Source organism: Vombatus ursinus, unplaced genomic scaffold, assembly GCF_900497805.2.
Source record: "Vombatus ursinus unplaced genomic scaffold, bare-nosed wombat genome assembly UNPS02009205.1, whole genome shotgun sequence".
Taxonomy (NCBI): domain Eukaryota; kingdom Metazoa; phylum Chordata; class Mammalia; order Diprotodontia; family Vombatidae; genus Vombatus; species Vombatus ursinus.
Window position 1 is genome coordinate 11,063,122 of NW_020948983.1, and position 22,946 is coordinate 11,086,067.

Genomic DNA, 22,946 nt, shown 5'->3' on the forward strand with positions numbered 1-22,946 from the left:
ACAGTACTAGCAAGAAGATTGCAGCAATGTATTTCACAAAGATCATATACTACCGGGTGGGATTTATACTAGGAATGCAGGGCTGATTCAGTAATAGGAAAATTATCAGCATAATTGACCATATCAATAAAAAACCATATGATTATCTCAATAGATGCAGAAAAAGCTTTTAACAAAATATAACACTCATTCCTACTAAAAACACTAGAAAACATAGGAATAAATGGATCTTTCCTTAAAATGCTATGTAATATCTATCCAAAACAATCAGCAAGCATTATCTATTGCAGGGATAAGCTAGATGCCTTCCCAATAAGATCAGAGGTGAAACAAGGATGCCCATCATCACCAGCATTATTCAATACTATACTAGAATACTAGCTATTGCAATAAGAAAAGAAAAAGAAATTAAAGGAATTAAAATAGGCAATGAGGAAACAAAAAACGATCACTTTTTGTAGATGATATGACGGTATGCTTAGAGAACCCTAGAGAATCAACTAAAAAGCCACTTGAAATAGTTAACAACTTTAGCAAAGTTGCAGGATACAAAATAAACCCACACAAATCATCAGCATTTCTACATACTACCAACAAAGTCCAGCAGCAAGAGATAGAAAGAGAAAATCCATTTAAAATAACTGCAGACAATATAAAACACTTGGGAGCCTACCTGCCAAGACATACCCAGGAACTATATGAATATAATTATAAAACATTTTCCATACAAATAAATCTAAATAACTGAAAAAACATTAATTGCTTGTGTGTAGGCAAAGTCAATATAATCAAAATCACAATTCTACATAAATTAATTTACTTATTCAGTGCCATACCAATCAAACTACCAAAAATTAATTCATAAAACAAGAAAAAATAACACCAAAATGCATCCGGAAGAACAAAAGGTCAAGAATATCAAGGGAATCAATGAAAAAAATGTGAAGAAAGCTGGCCATATCTCAAACTGTATTACAAAATGGTAATTATCAAAACAAACTGGTACTGGCCAAGAAACAGAATAGTGGAGCTGTGGAACAGATTAAGTAACAAAATACACAGTCGTAAATGACCATAGTAAACTAGTGTTTGATAAACGGAAAGATCTAAGCTTTTGGAACAAGGATTCACTGTTTAACAAAAACTACTCAGAAGATTGGATAGCAATTTGCCAGAAACTAGATATAGACCAACATCTCACGCTGTCTACGAAGATAAGGTCAAAATGGGTGCATGATTTAGACATAAAAGGTGATACCGTAAGTAAATTAGGGGAGCATGGAATAATTTATTTGTCAAATCTACGAATAAGAGAAGAATTTATGATCAAACAAGAGCTAGGAAGCATTAGGGGATGCAAAATGAATAATTTGGATTACATTAAATTAAAAAGGATTTGCACAAACAAAACCAATATAGCCAAGATTAGAAGGAAAGCAGAAAACTGCGGAAAAATTTTACATCAAGTGTCTCTGATAAAGGCCTCATTTCTTAAATACATAGACAATTGAGTCAAATGTTATGAGTCAATCCCTATTTGATAAATGCCCAAAGGATATGATCAGAGAGTTTTCAGAAGAAGAAATCAAAACTATTTATGGTCATAAGAAAAAAATGCTATAAATCACTATTGATTAGAGAAATGCAAATTAAAACAACTCTGAGGTACCACCTCATACCTATCAGAAATAACAAATGCTGGAGGGGATGTGGGAAAATCAGTGCACTAACAAATTGCTGGCAGAGTTGTGAATTGATCCAACCATTCTGGAGAACAATTTGAAACTATACCCAAAAGGCTATAAAACTATGCATACCCTTTGGCCCAGCAATAATACTATTAGGTCTATACCCCAAAGAAATAAAAAAGGAGAAAAGGACACATTTATACAAAAATATTTATGGAATCTCTTTTGTGGTAGAAAAGAATTGGAAATTGAGGGGATGCCCATCAATTGGGAAATGGGCTGAACAAGTTGTGGTATATGATTGTGATGAAATACTATTGTGCTATAAGAAATGATGAGGTGCATAGGTTCAGAAAAACCTGGGAAGACTTGTAAGAACTGATACAAAGTGATGTGAGCAAAACCAGGAGAACATTGTACACAGTAACAGCAATATTGCAGTGATAATCAATCTTGAAAGACTTAACTACTCTGATTAATACAATGATCCAAGACAATTCTGAAGGATATGTGATGAAAAATGCTATCCACTTGCAGAGAGAGAATGAATGAACTCTTGAGTGTGGATTGAAGTATACGTTTTTATTTTCTTTATTTTTCTTGTTTGTGTGGATGTCTGTGTTTTCTTTTGCAACATGGCTAATAAGGAAATACGTTCTGTCTGACTTCATCATATGTATAATCGATATTATATTGCTTGCCCTTCTTAGGGGTTGGGGGAATGGAGGGAGGGAAAGAGAGAGGGTGAAAGAGAATTAGGAACTCAAAAATTTTTAAATGAATGTTTAAAAAAATTACATGTAATTGGGAAATATTTAACAAAATAAATAAGAATGTATTTTTAAAAGAATTGTAAATTGAGAGGATGATCATCAATTGGGGAACAGCTTAACAAGTTGTGGTATATGATTGTAATAGAATCAATACTATTGTACTATAAGAAATGATGAGGGGGATGGTTTCAGAAAAAACTGGAAAGACTTGTATGAACTGATGCAAAGTAAAGTGAAAAGAACTAGGAAATCACTGTACACAGAAACAGCAAACATTGTGCTGATGATCAACTGTGAAAGACTTAGCTACTCCAATGAATATAATAATACAAGACAATTCCAAAGGACTCAGGATGAAAAATGCTACCCACCTCCAGAGAGAGAACTGATGAACTCTGAGTACAAATTGAAATATATTTTTTCATTTTCTTTAATTTTCCCCACTTTTTATGACATGGCTAATATATGGAAATGTTTTGCGTGATTTCACATACATAACTGATACATTGCTTGTCTTCTCAATGAGTAGGGGAGAGACTGGAGTGAGGGAAAGAATTTGTAACTCAAAAAAAATTTAAGTGTTAAAAAAAAGAACACACAATATTCTGAGATATCACTACACTGAATCAAAGAGTAGACACACTTGCAGGAGAGACCAGGGTTGATTTGTTTTCTGCGATTCTTAACAACAAGAAGCTCACTAAAAACTAGGAGAAATAATAACAACTAATAACTCACATTTATACAGTGCTTTAAGTTTTACAAAGCACTTTCTTCACAACAACCTTCAAAAATAGGTAGTACAAGTGTTATTATCACTATTTTACAGAAAAAGAAAGTGCGGTAAAGGGATATGGAATGATTATCTTTTTGTTGTTGTTCAATAATTTCGGTCATGTCTGATTCTTGATGAACCCCTTTGGTGTTTTCTTGGCAAAGATACTGGATTGGTTTGCCATTTCCTTTTCCAACTCATTTTACAGATGAGGAAACTGAGGCAAACAGAATTAAGTGACTGGCCCAGGATCACACAGCTAGTGTCTGAGGCCAAATTTAAACTCAGGTCTTCCTGACTCCAAGCTCAGCATTCTATACCCTGCACCATTTAAGAACTGGAATGTGAACCTATGTCTTGTGACTACAAATGAAGTCAGTACTCTTCCTGCTTCACTGATATACCACACTGTTGGAAAAGTTTCACTGAAGAGGCGACACCTGAGCTCCACGGATTTGAATGAAGAAAAAAGATTTAAATGATTAAAGATAAAATTGATTCCATTCCAAATGAAACACCACTTCTGGGGTTACTCCCCCAACTCACTGGCATTAGTTACTTGGATTCCCAAAGCAGCAATTGTTACCCAAGGTTCTAGGGGCAACCCTATTGGTGGCTATCCTAATAATATAATAAGCCCCCATCAGTGAGCTTTTCTTTAACAATCAATCAATAGACTGAATTAGCTCTTAGAAAAGGCATTGACTCAAATAGCATAAGAACAAATTGTTGTGTATGAATATAAAGAAATATTATGATACCATAAGAAATGACAAAATAGACAATTCCAGAAAATCCTTGATAGTATGAATTGATGCAGACTGGAGAGAGCACAACCAAGTCATAATTTATACAAGGTCAGCAACATTGTAAAGGAAAGCAACTTTGAAAGATTAGTAATTCTGATGAAAGAAAAACAACCATGTTTCCAAAGGACCTATGATGAAGCATGTTACCCACTTCCTGACAGAAAGGTGAAAAACACAAGGTGCAGAGACATATGTTCCTGGATGTGGCCACTGTACATGGCATTTTTTTTCTTTCTTTCTCTGTTTTTAAATTGAGATTAACAATAGTAATACCCTCCAACAAGTGGGGAGCCATCGTAACATCTTATAAGCACAGAAAAAAAGGGGGATTCAGAAGGAAGCACAAACAAGTGGGATAGTTTTGAAAGTTGTGAGTAGAATTTGTTATATACTTTTTTTAAAGCCTGCAGCATGAAAAATGGATAATCACTGCTTCATATAGAATCCTTCACAGAGCACAGCTAGGTGGTACAATGTGTAGAATGCTGGACCTGTAGTCAGAAAGACTTGAGTTCAAATCCTGTCACAGAAACTTACTAGCTGGGTGACCTTAGTCAAATCATGTAATGTCTGCCTCAGTTTTCCTCATCTATAAAATGGGGCTAATAACAGAATCTACCTCCCATGTTATTGTGAGAATAACATTAGTATTTGAAATGTACTTTGTAAACCTTAAAGTGCTATATAAATGCTAATTATTATTATTATTATAATCATCTTTTTGTGTACTGCTGTGTATACAATATGCTCTTTTTGGGGTGTTTAAGTTCAGAATATCCCCCTCCCAAAATGGTACAGCAAGAATAGTAGTTAAAAAGCATTTCTTTAAAAAAAAATACCCATGGCATACATCTGTAAAGGTTCATAGTATATATGAGGGAAGAGTGGGCACAGGCTTAAAGTACTTTACATGTATATACACATATACATAGTCACATGTCCAGGGAAAACACATGCCCAGATTCACAACTTACCACTCTGAAACAACAGGAATTCAATGTCCTTTTTTTCTCCAGAGAATCCTCATGAAGTTCACTGTGAAGGAGAGCACCATTGTTGATGATAGAAGAGCTTCTTTACTATTGGCTGCGCTGTCTCCTCTTGGGGAACAGAATCTCCGCTGGATGGGCAGCTCAGCTGAGTTTGTGACTGACTCATCCTTGGCTAGACAGGTCGATCTGCTGCGAGGTTGGATCAAGCAGTTCGTCTGGCTGTTGAGCTGGCTCCTCGCTGGGCTCAGCTGGTGTTCAGCTATACAAGGAAGGATGCTCAGCTGCAGAGCTCCTGCCAGACTGAGCCAGGCAGGCTGTTCTCCCATTGGGCTCTTCATAAGGTGAGCTGTCTCTATTAAATGGGCAGAACTGCTGCATTTGCTCTTCTTTAGGGAGCTACAGTCATCATCATCACCAGCCTCTGACTGAGCTGGGTATATTACAGCTGAACTGTTACAGAGCTGTTTTTGGTTAGGGTATAAGCTCTTAGCCTAAGATTGGTAAGCATCTCCACTTTAATTCTCTCAGAGTTTTGGCTCTGAGGTTTGTTACATACAGACCAAGAGGTAGGTGAGGTATAGCCTCTCTCATTCAATAACCTTCACTTGTGGTGATCAGCCAACTTACTTTGTCAATTTCTGCTATCATCTTATGCAGCTGAGAGATGTGGTACAAAAACATAAAGGCAGTCTGTGCCCAAGAATCAAGCTCATTTGTGGCCAGCCTTTTCATATGCTGTAGAGCTATTTAAACCTCAGAGTCTGAGGTGCAGAAGGCTTCCTTTATATAGGAAAAAGACTTCTCCTTTACATTTTAATGTCTCTGTCTATTGCCTCTTCCAATCTTTAGGTTTACTGAAGTCAAAATAAATACCTTGCTATACAAGTATTGGGGAAAGATGGGCCAAGGTACATCAGTAAATGGCTGGAAAAAATCGGGACATCAAGTAATAGTGTCTGGCCTTGGAACATATAGTACAATGAAGAAATTATGTGAGATAAAATTAGTAGATCAAGTTGGACCCTGATAGCTAAGGACCTTGGATTCTAGGCCAAGTTGGTATTTTATTCCATAGGTAATGAAGAGCTACTGAATTTAGCCTCTGCCATTCCAAACTATATGAACAGCTCCGAACATTAGACATGAAGAGGAGATTGAAGGGCAGAGTTTACAATACCATGCCAAAAGAAAGAAACAAAGGAAGGCAGCAGAATTAAAGAGACAGGGATAGGTAAGAGGAAAAAAAAAACAGCATTACATATCTGCTTAAACTTTCAATAAAATGTAATCTACAAACTCTCTCTTCATTGTCAATCTAGTCCCAAAGATGGCTGACAAAATTAGTACAAAACTGTTAACTTGCAGAATGTCTCTTTTAAAGATGGTATTAAATTTAAAGTACTAGAGGTAGGAGTGATTTTTTTGGTTGGTGCATATAGGTTTGCTAACCCCACCTATGAACTGGAAAGGTATTGAAATGAGATGAAAAGAAAATCTGCCATACAATCAGAAGCCCATGGATTGGGTTCCCACTCTGTCCCTTGGTTGAATTCAGGTACCATCATTTTAACTTATTAGTTGTAAAATCCTGAGCAAATCACTTTATTTCTCTGAGTCTCAATTTCCTCCCTTGTAAAATTAGTTATAATAATATTTGTTTATTAAGATACAATGAGAAAATGTATATAAAGCACTGTGTAACTATAATGTACAAATGTTGTCATCATTATTTCTTATGATAATTTGATTTAATTCAACAAACATTTCATATCAGGGAATTGGATGGAGTGCTTCTCACGGAGCTGGGCATGTACCTTTGCTCGACAAGGAGGGTGATGATAACAATCACATGCCAATAATATGCAAAATACTTGGAAAGGTGCTGATGATATGAAGACAAAAAAAATCAAATAGTCCCTGCAGTCAAAGAGCTTATCTTCTACTACAGGGATACATCATGTACATAAGAAGTGAATATTAACCCATGAATCAAGGAACATTTACTAAGGACCTACTATGTGTCAAGAACTCCTCAGGGAACTTACATTAATCAAAGGAAATAATACATTTAAGAGTGTCAGCTAACAAGTAAGTCTGACTGAGAGTTCTTGAAAAGAAGCTTGATCCAAGAATCAAAATTTTTGAGAAGGAATGGGCCTCAGAAACCACCCAGTCTAACCTTTACCTGAAAAAGAATAGCATCCCTGAAAAGCTGTCATCTAGCCTTTATGTGAAGGCTTCTAATAAGCAAAAACTCACTATCCCCTGAGGTAATCCATCCCACTTTGGTATCGCTCTACTTGTTAAGACATTTTTTGTTATATCAAGGAGTTTGTGGGAGCCAATATCAGGACTTTAAATTCCAGGCTGAGAAGTCTTATTTTATCCTAGTGATAAATCATTGAAAATTGTCTTTGGGAGGAGGGTGAAGGGAAGAGGTGGGTAATGACATGGTCAGAACTATGTTTTAAGAATATCAATTTGGCAGTTACGTTAAGAATGGTAATATTTCAATGTACATAGAGATCCGTGAATTCAAGAGGGATACTCCTTCCACCAGCAGAGAAGGAAAGTTATTTACACTTTCTCTCCAATGTGATTTCTGTATGTGCTTTTTTCATAAATATTCCAAACTATAAATAAATTACCACTGGTAATATGCTGTCACCTACTTATAGCTACCATATGCCTTCCACTGCTTTGGGTCACCTACAATTTTAATATGCTATAAATAAACAAATATAAATACATCTGTGGCTCTTTAGTTCACACATAACACAGACTCCCGTCCCGGATGCCCCATTCATTTCAGGATGCTCACTTGACACAACAGACTAAGCTGCTACCTTCTAGTCCCTGCTGAATTTCTAAGTATTCAAGTTAGAATAAAGGGAGCTAAAGCATCACTGAGCATTATGACAAGAGACAGAGTACCATCATTTCTTCTTGCCAGAAAGTCACTGTAAGTGTAAGAGTTAAAGTCTCTGGATCTCTCTTTGTGCTTCAGTTCTCTTATTCTATTTAAAGACAAAAACAAAAGCAGGCACGCCTAGCTTAGGTATACATCAAATAACAACGTTTAGTACACCCACATTTTAACAAAATAATCCTATCACAGCTTTAGCAGCAAAGTATATATGAGGGGATTGTACTGGATCACATGTAAGGTCACTTTCTAGCTCCAAAATTATGATTTCTAGGATTTCATTGCTTTTTAATGTAACTGGTAACTGCTTAGCACCCAAGAAAAATCAATAACCTCAATGGGCTGGTTGGGGAGAAACAAAGCAATATGAACTCCTTTAACAGTTTTTTTAAATAAGATGTCCACAACGCCAGCCCATAAAGGAGAAATCCATTTTCCATCCTCATCCCTAGCAACTTGCCCATTTCAGGAAAGAGAAGGAGGTGTCAGTGTAATGTATCAGATGTACAATGAGACCACAAAGCAGGGTACAAAAACCCACTCATGTCACCAAGATATGTGTGTATGTGTGTGGTATGTATATTTGTGTGTTACACATACATACATATGTGTGTATATTCCTTTTCACGAAGCATGTCAACACTCTATTCATTCTCTGAGATTGGCTGACTCACTGAAACCTACCTTTACTCTGGTCTATGTTCCCAGAAATAAATGATACCCACATAGTTATATTTCAAGTTCAGGGTGCTAAGGGGTAACCCTGTTCAGGGTTATACACTTCTAATCACCACTCTAGTTTTTCAGTCCCAATCCAATGTGTCTTCCCCCTATAATATAAGCCACCCTCAATGACGGCACTTTTACATCGCTGAAGAAGCTAGGTGGGATAGTGGATAAAGCGCCAGTCCTAGAGTCAGGAAGACCTGAGTTCAAATCTGTCCTCAGACACTTAGTAGCTGTGTGATTTCAGGCAAGTCATTTAACTTCTGTTTACCTCAGTTTCCTCAGCTATAAAAAGGGGATGATAGTAAAAGCACCTACCTCCCAGGGTTGTTGTGAGGATCAAATGAGATAATTGGAAAGTGCTTAGCACAGTGCCTGACACGTAGTAAGTACAACATAAATGTTAGTTGTCATTATTTTTATAACAATAAGGCAAAAGAATTAAATTATAGGTACTAATACGTTAAAAGCAAATGTATAAATAATAAAATATATCACAATACACATACTAACCCGGATCACACTGTCCCACCAACGCACAGAAAATTTGTGGTGAAAAGCGAACACACATTTACAGGAACCTGACAGGAAACACATGAGGAAGATACACTCATGTGCTTAGGGTAACTTAGAAATCTAGACTGAAGGTTTCAATGCATTATTACATTCAGGAACATCTATACCATATGAAACTGCCTCTCTGGTCACTTCATGACCATTGACCTTCACTACTCTTCAATAAGAGGAAATCCTCTTATCTTCTCTACTCTAACATAGTATTTACAGGGTCTTAATTGGCCATTACCCTTAGAAGGTATTTAAAAAGGGTTACCTCTTAAGGAGAACAGCCTTTTAACTTTTAAGATAAAGAACTGCCAAGCTCATCCAACTGCTATCTCTGGACTTGACTGACAGAACCAGCCAGCTATTCACTCACCCAGACGCTACACTGCCCAATCAGAATGGAGATCACAGCAGCACAACTCAGGTTGATTCTTGAAGCCAGCTGTAGGATATTACAGCAGCTGCAAAGCCTTCTCTGCTTTTCCTTCTCAAGCCAGAGGTGACAGCAGAGAGCAACATGCTATCATAAGAAGCTTCACCTTTCTCCAACTCTAAGTGGATCTGAAGAGCAATCACGGGAGCCATTTTCCAATAAAGTCAATTATTTCACTAAGCAATCAGGAATCGTGCAGCTGAGGTCTTCAATCAGGTGACTGTTTCAGGTAGGTTCCCAGGTCAAATTCCTCTATCACCCACCCTTTAACCCAGTTCTTTGGCTTATCAATCTCAATGGTTTAAATGAGAGCCTCCTAACTCTTGGCGGTTCACCTTTCACTTAAAAAGTCACAACTCATGGGGCAGCTAGGTGGTGCAGTGGATAGAGCACTGGCCCTGGATTCAGGAGGACTGGAGTTCAAATCCAGCCTCAGACACATAACACTTACTAGCTGTGTGACCATGGGTGAGTCACTTAACCCCACTGCCTAACCAAAAATAAAAAGTCACAACTCCCTAAATTTCATCAGCCAAATTGGTAATCTTTTTTTAAAGCATACCTCAGTATCCAGATCTCTAAATGATAAGCTTTACCCTCTTTAGCCATAGAACATGTATTTAATTTTCTGATGACACTGCAAAGTGGAAAACCCTACAACATCATAGTCAAATTCCAGATTTTCCAAAGAAAATTTTCAAAGAAAAATACTACAAGCAGTCATAAAAGAAGAATTCAAGTACCAGGGAGACATGGTCAGGATCATACAAGATATATAGCAAGTACCAATATTAAGAAATGGAGAATATTAAGAAATAGAATACCATATTACATAAGGTAAAAGATAATTTACCCAGAAAAACAGAGTATAATCCTATGGGAAAGGAGAATGGATAGACAGGGAGGAAAATGGGCCTTTAATGAAAAAAAAATTATTTCTAAGCATTCTTATGAAAAGACCAGAGCTGCATAGATACTTCAAAGCACAAAACCAGAGTCAAGAGAAACATAAAAAGGTAAACATGAGCATGCAATTATAAAGCACTAAACAAAGATAAACTATTTACATTTTAATATAGGAAGAAGACAGTCTTGGAAGTGATGATTCCCCTCAGAGTCTTGTCATGGGGTGGGGGGAGCAGGCCTTAGAGGGAGTCTAATTATATAAAGAGCATGAAAGTGGTTTTATTATGTTTTGATGATGTTAAGAGAAGAATGGGAAGAAAGAGAAAAGGGAATACACTGGAGGCAAAGAAGAAGAAAGAGTAAGAAAAATTATTTCACATAATTGGGATGTGCAAGTAGGAGAATAAACAAACAAGGAAGAAAAAGTGGGAAGAATGGATGACACTTGAGCCTTATTCTCATCTGAAATGCTCAAAAGAAGGAAGAACACACACAGAGTTGAGTACAGAAATACAAGTCACTCAACAGGAAAACAGGAAGGAAAGGGGAGAAGGGAGGAGGAGAATAAGAGGAAAAGTAGATTAAGAGAGGGATTAGTCCTAGACATTACAAACTTTAAGGAGAATGGATCTTGAAGAAGGATTTAAAAAAGAAGAAGGAAAGGATAAGAACCTGTGATGTGGTACAGAGTGAGGGAAACAGAAGACGTACAGAGAAGCAGATGAAGACTGCACCAAAACTAGCATACTAGGACTGAGCACACTCCTGTCATATCACTCTGTTCTTTATCAAGAAGAGGCAGGAAACAAATAGAAGTAAATATGCAAGGGGACAGGATGGAGGAAAAAGATGGATTAACAATAATTACTGTGAATACCAATGGGATGGATTCACTTATAAAACAAATGAGGACAACAGAATGAATGAGCAAAATCCAAAAATATGTTGTTTACAAGAAACATAAATATTCACATGTAGTTCAAATAAGAGGTTAGAGCAAACTCTGTTGTGCTTCATCTTAAGTGGAAACAAAGGGGTAGCAATCATAATCTCAGACTTATTGTTGTTCAGTCATTTTCAGTCATGTCCAACTCTTTGTGACCTCATTAAGATTTTCTTGGCGAAGATACTTGGGGTGGTTTGCCATCTCCTTCTTTAGCTCATTTTACAGATGAGGAAACTGAGGCAAACAGGGTTAAGTGACATGCCCAGGGTCACACAGCTAGTAAGTATCTGAGGCTAGATCTGAACTCAGGAAGATGAGTCTTCCTGACTCCAGGACTAACACTCTATCCACCATGCCATCTACCTGCCCCAGCAACAGCAAAAAGAGATAAACAGAGAAAATATAATTTGCTTAAAATTATCACAATGAATTAATATCAATACTAAACATATATGTACCAAATTCCATAGCATCTGAATATTTAAAGGAAAATTTAAATGAGTTCTAGAGAGAAATAAACAACAAAACTAGAAAAGTGGGGGAACTCAAAATATTCCTTTCAGATCTAGAGAAATCTAAAAAATAAATAAGACAAACCGTATACTATTAAGGACCTGAAAAGAATATTTTTAAAAATTAGATATGATAGACCTCTGGAGATTTTTTTAATGGGAATAGAAAGAAGTATGTGTGTGTGTGTGTTTCATGGTACTTTTGCCAAAATTGACCACATATCATGGCATAAAAACCTCACAAACAAATGTAGAAACACATAAACACAACTTTTACAGACTACATGGCAATAAAAATTATACCCAAATTCAGGTCTTTCTAACTCCAAGCCCAGTGTTCTATCCACTGCACTACTTGGCTACCTAGATTTTTAGCCTAAAATTTTAGCGCGGTGACTACAACATCAAAAAAATTATACACTATGATAAGACTAGATTTATACCAGGAATGCAGATCTGGTTCAATGTTAGAAAATTATAAACATAACTGACATATTAATAGCAAGAACAACAAAAATCATGTGATTATATCATTAGGTAAAGAAAAAATTTTTGACATGATACAGCACCTTGATAAAGACACTAGAAAACACAGCAGCAAACGAGCACAGTAACCTGGAGTTTGATAAACCCAAAGATCACAGCTATTGGAGCACAAACTCAGAACAAAAACTACTGGGAAAACTGGAAAGCAACATCTCACACCATATTCCAATGTAAATTCCAAATGGGTATGTGAATTAGACACGAAGGGTGACATTATAAACAAATTAAAGGAGTAAAAATGAAATTACCTATCAGATCTATGTATGGGGAAGAGTTAATAAACAAACAAGAAACAGAGAGGATCACAGGAGGTAAAATAGATAATTTTGAATATATAAAATTAAAAAGGTTTTGCACAAACAAAACCAATATAGCTAAAATTAGAAGAAAGGCCAGTAAATGGGAAACATTTTTGTAGTAAGTTCCTCTGATAAAGGTCATATTTCTAGGTTATATAAAGAACTGAATCAAATTTATAAGAATAAGAGCCATTTCCCAATAAATAAATGGCCCGCAGATATGAACAAGCACTTTTCCAAGGAAGAAATCAAAGCTATCAATAGCCATATAATGTTACAAATCACTAAAAATTAAAGAACTGCAAATTTAAACAACTCAGAGAATCTACCTTATACCCATCAGATCGGCAAAGTTGACAAAAAAAGAAAATGACAAATGCTAAAAGGATTGTGGAAAAACAGATATATTTATGAGATGTTGATTGAACTATAAACCACTTCAGTCATTTTGAAAAACAATTGGGAACCATGCCCAAAAGTTATTAAACAGTACTTACCCTTCAATATAATGACAACAATATTATGTCTATATTCCAAAGAGATCAATGAAACCACTGGTTTCATTTCTGGTCTCTATTCCAAAGAGATCAATGAAAAATGAAAAGGATTCATACGTACAAAAGTATTTATAGCAGCTCTTTTGTAGTTGGAAAGAACTGAAAACTGAGGGGGTTCGCAGAAATTGGAGAATAACTGACACAAGTTATGGTAAAAAATGTGATGGAATACTATTGTCCTATAAAAAATGATGGAGATGACTTCAGAGAAACCTGGGAAATGTATATGAATCGATGCACAAAGAAATAAAAAGAACCAGAAAAGTAATTTATAAAAGGATGCCACTATTGCAAAGATAATTTTAAAAGACTTTAGAACTCTGATTAGGGCAATCACCAACCGCAATTCTAGAAGATGCATGATGAAACATGCTACTTACCTCTTAACAGAGCTGGGATGAACTCACAGTACAGATTTTTTTTTGGACACAAACTAAGGCAGAATTTGTTTTTTCTGACTATGTTTTAACATGGAGTTGTTTTTTTTTTCTTTCTCAATGAAGGGAAGAGGGGAGTTCAGAGAGAGAGAGAGTAGATTTTCATTGACTGAAAAAAATTAAAATTTAATCTTAAAACTTGGAGGGACTTTATAATGATTCAGTAGAAAAGAAACAAGTGTGTCTTCAGAATGTTGCGGTCTTTAAAGGGTACTGAGGCAATAAAATTAGAAAAACTAAGGTCCAAGTGCTGGACTGGTTCTGCTCTGAGGGTTTTAAGAGGATAAAGAAAAGATAAAGGGTAAGTGGAATATACTAGTGTTGAAAGGATGAATAAGAGAGTGAAACTTGCTATTTCCTAATCTTGGAAAGGAGATGAAAAGCGAAGAAAAGAAAGAACAAGAGAGGAGAGGAGCCTATAAATTGTTGTTGAATCTTTTTTTCAGCCACCATCTGACTTGTTGAGTCTTTTTTTCAGTCGCCATCTGACTCTTTGTGACCTCTTGTGGGGTTTTCTTGTCAAAGATACTGGAGTGGTTTGCCATTCCTTCTCCAGCTCATTTGACAGATGAGGAAACTGTGACTTGCCCAGAGTCACACTGCTAGTAAGTGTCTGAGGCCAGATTTAAACTCAGGTATATGAGTCTCTCTGACTCCTGGCCCAGTGCTCTATCCATTGCACCACGTAGCAGCCGCGCCTGCAATAGGAGCTCACATTCTAATGGAGAAGAAATCCATGTAGGAGGTTTCAGTTGCATGTCAAAGGGAAAGATCTCCTGTCTTTAGGGTGCAGCAGCAAAGTAGATGCATGAAGGATGTCCAGGAAAAAGGCATGAAGAGGGAAAAGGAGGACCATGTGTGAGAAAGAATAAGAAGGCCAGTTTGACTGGAATGTAGCATCCTGGAAAGGGGGAAATGTATAATGAGTATTTTTAAAAATAGCCTTGAGAGAAGAATTGAGAAAATACAGCTCTCCACTTCATTACAGAAGTGGAGGGACGAGTGGACATGGAATACTATATATTAACATACACAGTCAATGTATTTTGTTAGTTTTTGTTAAAAGGAATGGCTTGCTGGGTGGCAGAGGAAGATATATTCAGATATGAGTGTGATATAAAAACAAGAATTACCAATAAAATTATATAACATGTTTTTAAAAACCTGAAAATTGTGCAATTATAATGAACAAGTTTGGCTCCTGAACATGAATTGAGAAAAATATACTTCCCTCCCTTCCTTGTAGAGAAGTAGGGGACTATGGGCACAAAGTATTACATATACTGTCAGAAATGGTTAATGTGTTGTTCTTCTTGAAATGTCTCTCTCTCTCTCTCTCTCTTTCCCTCTCTCTCTTTTTTAGTATTCATTAAAAATGGATACCTTGCTGTGTAGCAAAATTGGGAAGGAATATATTCCAAATGAATGTGAAACAAAAACAAAAGGTAGCAATAAAAAATAATTTAAAAAAAAAATACAGATAGGTCCCAGTTAGTGCTAGTAATGAAGATCATGAGATAGTTATGTATATTTTATTTTACACTATTTGAAGTTAAAATTTTGTGAAATATAGAACTTGTTTCCAGGCCAATGGAATGTAAATTTGAATAAAAAAATTACTTCATGGTTTTTGTTATTCATGCTAATAGAGACTTAGCTGTAGAGCTATACAAACCTGCAGGTGATTTCTTGATTTTACTCTGCCTAATAATCATTTATCTATTTTTACTGATTAGGCTTAACTTCCTCCCCAAAAAATCATAGCAGTTATAGAGAAGACATTAAAAAGTTGGGTGAAAATGAATGGAAAAGTGGTTGTAAATACTTTTGGGAATCTTTTCTGGGTCAGCAGGAAGAAACTGCTTACAGTATCTGGTTTTTAATATCTAATGGAGACTAGACCCAAGTCTGCTATACTACTGAGGTTAGCTGCCTATCGTAGCTATGCCTTTTTCAGAAAGTACTGGAGGCCCAGAAGATGTATTCCTTGGTCCCTTACATTAAAGGCTGAGATTTAAAGTCATACCAAACCCTTCTATATATGTCCCAAGAAGTAATGGGTGGCCAATGATCAACCTGGGGCCTTGACCTGACTACTCACTAGGAGCTTAGATGTTCCCAGCTCCAATAAACCAATTATATTCTGTTCCCTGACAGTGTAACCCCACACTTCTGGTTTCTAAGAAAAATATGTTTAACTTTAGATGGAGAAGGCCTGATTTAGTAACTCCAGACCTAGCACTCTATCCACTGCGCCACCTAGCTGCCCCAAACGAGGGCCAGAAGACTTCAAATATTTCTTCTATCACTAAATCTGTGACCCTATGACAATGAAGGTGGTGCAGGATTTATTTACATTATTTTGTTATTTTTATCCCATTTTACATCAGCATATTGTAACATTTATAACAAATTCTTGATTTTTTAAAATATAACACTAGCTAAGATTATTTGCATAGATTGATTTATGAAAAGTATGTGGGTAATCTTTTTCATTGTTTGTTGTTGTTTTTTTTTTAATGGACCATTGTTATAGAAAGTTTGTAAACACCTGTGTAGTGGTTTAGAGTCATATTACCTGGAATCAAGGTACAGCTCTCCTACTTATTACCTTTGTGACCTAAAACAGGTCACTTCATCACTTTGCACCCCAGTGTCCTCACCTACAAAATGAAAAGACTGGGCTAAATGATTGCTAAGTTTCCTTTTAGCTCTTGGGTTATGATATATCCTTTAAAGCAAGTATTTTTCCCCCTTTTTATGTCACGGACCTCTCTGGCTATCTGTTAAAGTCTATGGTCCCCTTCTCAGAATATTTTTAAATAAATAGAATAAAATACACAGAAATAGAAAGGAAGCCAATTATACTGAAATATAGTTCCCAAAATGGGGTGGGGGGGCAACAAAAACAAGTTCAAGTTAAGAATCCCCGCTTTGAATTCCAATTTAGACACCCTTCACCCCCATATTAGTAACCTCTTAGACTTCATATGGCACTGGTCTATAGCTCTCTAGTGCTATGTATTATTGTGTGTTCTCTTCTATGTACGTGTGTCTGTCTGTGTGTGTGTCTATGTATTTCTTATCCCTTTACTAAACTGTAAAGACAGTCCCTCTCTTTTTTCCTCTCCACTTACTCACCTCATCCTGAGCACTATGGACACATAAACACATTATATAATCATCATATGATAGTCACTAAAAACAGATTTAAAACTAAGTGAAATGAAAATTTAATTGAAATTTGTAATCAATGAAACTTTAACTTTTAATCTTAAAAATAAGCAAATGGAGGCCAGAATTGTGGGTTCTAACTATGAATCACAAACTAGCTGCATTGTTCTTAGGCATGTCACTTTCCTTCTCCAGACTTTGAAAGGTTAGGACTGAATGATCTCGAAGGTCCAACACATTCTACAGTTTTTTGAACTGAGGCAGAGATCTAGGGAATCCTGGTATACACTCGATTTCTGAATCAAACGATCATATTTGTTATTATTTTAGCACATGCTGAGAGGATTATAACTGTTTATATACTCTGCCTAGCCTCAATTTCAGATCTTGCCAGCCATGCATATCAGATGCCTGGTTATAACTGCTTGAGAAATTTAAAATGGGGTATGGATGTCAGTTTAAAATAAGAGCACATACAGCTAGAACCAAACACCTAAAAACAAAGGTTTTTCTTTATGTTGCTTATTTTTTAAATTATTTTACTTATTTTCAAATTAGTTTCATGCATATCTTTGTATTAGAATATCATATGCGTCAATAACTATTATGTTTTGCCAGCATCAACACTTACCGTTAAAGGCACAAGTATTTATAACAGTATAGTAATCATATTACATCGTGAATTTACATAGGATTTCCTTAACTGCCTCTGCTCTGCCCCCAAAATCCAGGTCTTTTACCAAAATGATCACTTTTATTCTCAGAATATCCTGGTCAGGCTAGCAGTCAGCTTGGAACAGTGAATAAATCATAGGATTTGAAGTTAGTGAACCTATTTTTGTATTATTGTCTGACTGCTTCCTACCTGTGTGATCTTGGGACTCAGTTTCTTTACCTGTAGAATGAGGAGCTTGAACTAGAAGAACTCTAAAAAACCTTCCAGCTCTAAATCCTATTATTTCTATGACACTATATTATAGGTGGGGGAAACTAAGGCATAGTGTTAAATGATTACTAGCAAAGCCGAGACTAAAATGCAATTCTCACTGACCATTTTATGGGGCTCTTTTTACTAAAGTCCCCATCATATTTTGTGTATGGGACCAAGGGCACTTATTTGGCTTACGTAAAAATAGATATGTAACTTAAATCTAAAAAAGATGAACAAAGTGAGAGTCAGCAACAAGCTTCAGGACACTCCAAGATTAGGCTGCAGAGCAGCTCATCACCCATTTTAAGCCAGATTGGGCTAGTGACTGAAATAGTTGATAAAGACCTTCAACAAAGAGCCAATTCAGCCTCAAGATGCTTAAGAGGGTGTCTGAAACATTGGATGGGATAATAAAAGTTACAATAGCTTCAAATTATTTCCATTCCAGTCAATGACAGTCTGACTGTCTGGTATGTGAATATAATATTTTTTAAAAAATCTTATATTCCTCTTTATTGAACTTAGCTTTCAGCTGGAGAGGTTTGGTAGGAATAGACTCTGAGCACAATCCAGTGACTGGGAAACCATCAAGTTTTTGTTAGGGCTAATGGAAACTCAGCAAGCTTATGAAAATATTTGTGGACACATATGTTTTATTTCTAAAATGTAAGGTTGTATTATTTGTTCTGTGTAACAGTTTGCACCTCTCTTATTCAGTTATGTCCTACATCATATTAGTTATTTTTGCATATGCCTTATGCATTCCACTAAATGGTAAGCTCCATAAAGAAGCCTATTTTCTATGTCTTTCTGACTTTTGTATCCCCCACAGCACTTAGCATAGAGTTTTGTCCATAGCGGAATTAAATAAAGCTTGATCTACTAAATTTTTGGTTTCACCATCCCAAGTATTCTGTTTTAAACTAATTCGCAATTTCTATCTCAATAGCAGGTACATAATCCATAAACTTACCTAAAATTTTGGGCTTTTACATTAATAATAGTTATATAAAATAGTCATTGCAAGTATGTGAAAAACTTTAGATCAATAAATTAAATTATTTTCTGGTTAATAAAGCTATTAAAAATAACCCTTCACTGTATACTTCACTTTTCAATGTTAAAAGAGAGAGGTGCAACAGAAAGCCTTCAGGATGGCTGAAAACAGGGTCTGTGTTTTCTGCCCATTAAAGAGACTATAACTGCATGTTCATTGAAAGCTAACCTTGAGCTAGAAAGAGACAGGGTGATGCTAAATTTCTCCTTGGCAAGAGGGCAAAATTTGGAAGGTTACCTTGAGAGAGCATATCTACTGCCAAAGTGTGGAAAGCCAAGCTCATGATTAGGGGGACCTAGGAAATGCAAAGAGTTGATTGGAAACATTGAAGAGTACTTTGCTGAATCATGATGGGGGAAGACTGGCAGACCATAGCTAAAAGGATCAATGACTAATTCACAAACAGCTTATGTTCCTTTCTCTCTGTTTCTAGAAACCCTGAAAAGCATAGCATAGTGTAAAACATATGGGTCCAGAATTCAAGAGATCTAGGTTTTAATACTAACTCTGACACTGAGTCATAGCATGACCTTGGGCCAATCACTTTATCCCTCTGGGTCTCAGTTTTTTCATATGTAAAATGAAAAGCCTGGACCTGAGGGCAATTTCAGGATTCTAAATAAAGGGATTAATAAGCCCAAACACAATAAAAAATATTTTTAAAAAATAAACGAACTATAAATCATAACATAACTCATCCCCTTTCTTTTCTCAAAGACATTTTTAGGACTTTTTGAATATTAAATCAAGATTCTCTAATGTCCTAGGACATGGTGAATATGATCAACTATGTGACTGCCTGGAAAATGACAGCACATGTGAGTTCCAGTGGCATCTGCAGGCTTAAGGAAAAAAATAAGTCACATATGCAAGATTCAGGCCTATACCAATTTATAATAAGCACTCTAACCCCTCAGAAGAAGTAGAGAAATTCTGGAAATTTCCTAGGTAAAAAAAGGAAATTTTCTTGTGAACAACACCTGCTCAAAGCACAATATAGATCAATGCACAGTAAATACTGATTACAATACAAATGTATATCGTTAATGCTTTTGCATGCCTCACAAGCAAATTTCCTATCAAGGGAAAATCTTAAGACTGTCCTTCTAGCACACCATGTTCCACATTAAACATATAATCATTGATGAATGTTTTCTTAAGTAAATAATACTATCCTTTTTGTAAATTAAATCATAATAATCTAGTTCTCCAAAATAATCATTTGAACTGAAAATTCCCAAATTTAAAAAAGGATAATCTAATTTTTTTCTAACATTACTATACATATCTTTGAATCACAGAGTTAACGGAATTAGGTCATGAGTGATGCTCTTTGTAAATAACAGAAAAAGCATTTATCTGGCCATTCGTGTTTTATTTAACTTATAGAGAGGGAATAAGCATTTACATAGCACCTACTTTGTGCCAGACACTGTATTAAGCACTTTACAAATATTATCTCATTTGACCCTCACAACAAACCAGGGGAAAGATGCTATTATTATCTTTCCCATTTTACAGTTGAGGAAACTGAGGTAAACAGAGATTAAGTAACTTGCCCAGGGTCATACAACTAGTGTGACCTTTATAGGTAAGTGCCCATATACCTAAAAGTTTTCAAGTGATAAGAGATAAATGCTACTATATTTTGATCAAGATCACTAAATATTTTACATGTTCTGTCATACAGTTCTAGGATGTTAATGTTAGAAACAACTTAGTTCCACCAATTTTACAGAAGTCAAATTAAGGACCAAAGAGGTGGCAAAGCTTATCTTAGGTCACACAGCTAATAAATGGCAAAACCAGCTCTCAAACCCAGACCTCATGACACTCAGCTCGGTGTTCTTTCCTCTATGATTCACTTAAAGGCATTATTTTGTTTGGAATTAATTTTCAGGAAAGATACTCATTTCTTATATTTGACAAACTCCAGCATCACCTAAATTTTTTGGTACAACAATTTATCTACTCAAAAGACCACTTCTGATAATACAGCTTCAAAATAAAATCACCCAAACCCTCTTGCCTCATTACACAACAGACTGTCTTCTCACGTCAATTCTAACAGCCAGCAATAAAGTTAAAAAAGCTACAAGGATTATGTGAAGGAACTGTAACTGTTTAGCCAAGAGAAGAGAAGATTGAGGGGGACATGAGTGTTGTCTTTAAATATGTGAAAGGTCAACATGTAGTAAACGGACAAGGTTTGTTTGTCTGGTTCCTAGTAGGCAGATAGGTGGCCAGCAGGTGGAAATTACAGGACAATACATTTTGTTTCGACTTAAGGAAAAGATTCCTAATAATTAGAATTGCACAAAAAAGGAATCACTTGCTTTGAAAGGTAGTTAGTTCATTGTCACTAGAAGTCTTCAGATTGCAGATGGCCATTTCTTAAGGATGTTATAGAAGGGAATCGTGATGATTAGAGGTTGAACTAGATGACTTTAGTCGTTTCCAAAGTAAAATTTTATAATTATCCTTCAGAATGTATTTTTATTCATCGAAGTAGGTCCTTAGCAAGATTTTACTGTTATTTAATGACTATATTTGCTTTAAATTAATAAATACACACTGTGATATCTATGCATATGCATGCATATAGCAAAGTATCTATAGGTGCATTGCCCTCTCCAAAAAATATTTAAAATATCTCAACAGCACATAGTGGTTTTTCAATTTGGGACATTGTGAGCTGTTTTGTCTTTGTCTCAACAGATGATTGATCTAATCAAGAGAAAATCAAGTGTGAAGGAAGAGTCTTGAGTAAATGACAATTCAGGGGTATCCTTAACGAAATGCAATATGAAGTAGAAAAGAAGCATGAAAATTGTTTTCAGGGGGGGAAATCCAATCCATGCATACCACCAAGTCTGCTGCTTCTACCTCCAAACACAACGGAAGCCTTTAGAAAGCAATGCGAACTATAGAGTGTGGTCTTACTGTTTAAGACAAGTTATTCAATTGTCCCCTTTTTGCCTATAAATTGCATTAGCATCAATGTATACCACCATTGCCCCTACTGATTTGCTGTCAACAAGAGGGAAAAATTTTCTCCTAAACCACCAGGGGATTTTGAAAGACCAGAAGAGACGAGAGGAAAAAGGGGAATCAGTGAATATGACTGCATTATTTGACTGGGAAGACTTTAAACAGTGCTTATTGATTGGCTGCGCACTAACCCAAACTAAAATAACATTTTCCCCTTTATTCTCTCCCCAAATAACAGTAATGAACCCAACCATAACCAGCTATATTTCCCCTGTAAAAGAAGGAATCTTTTAGAATTTCTCTTTCCTGGTTCTGTTCTGTCCTGCCCACCCATCACGCAAGAGCACATCTGCACAGCACTAACATGCCCACCACAGCTTCAGAGATCAAATTCACACACTCGATTAAAAATCCAACTTCTTAATTAAAGCAAACATTTCCCAACCTTCTCACCAGTGGGAACTGCAGAAAAGAAGTATTGGGTTTCCCATATAGAGAACAGTCATATATCCGAGACCCAGTCAACTTTGGTGGAATAAAATGGAAATTCCCCACTATTTTGTCACATGCTTCTTTATGTGAACCACACATTAGCTTCTTTACCCTTATTTTGAAACACAGATTACTCTACTTTGCTCTCTGCAAAAGTTTGCCATATTCTAACTCCAAATATGGTTATCACCCATTCCAGCAGTAAAACTTAGCAACAATTCTCCATACTAAAATGTACAAAAGGACGTACACATTGGCTGGGCCCTCCAAGTCATTGCTGTGGCTGCCAACAAAAATCAGATTAAATAAGATATTGTAGAATGAGAGTCTTTTTCTAGCTCCTGACAGGCAAGGTGTACTGGAGGTAGGTAGGATGATGAAATAGGTTCTGCTTATATTTTCTTTCTTTGGG

General features: G+C 36.0%; 1 protein-coding gene across 1 annotated transcript in view; it reads right to left on the bottom strand.

Annotated features, from left to right (window-relative positions):
• The window catches only part of RBM20 (RNA binding motif protein 20), a 236,296-nt gene that overhangs the window by 207,741 nt on the left and 5,609 nt on the right, over positions 1-22,946 (bottom strand). The window lies entirely within an intron of this gene.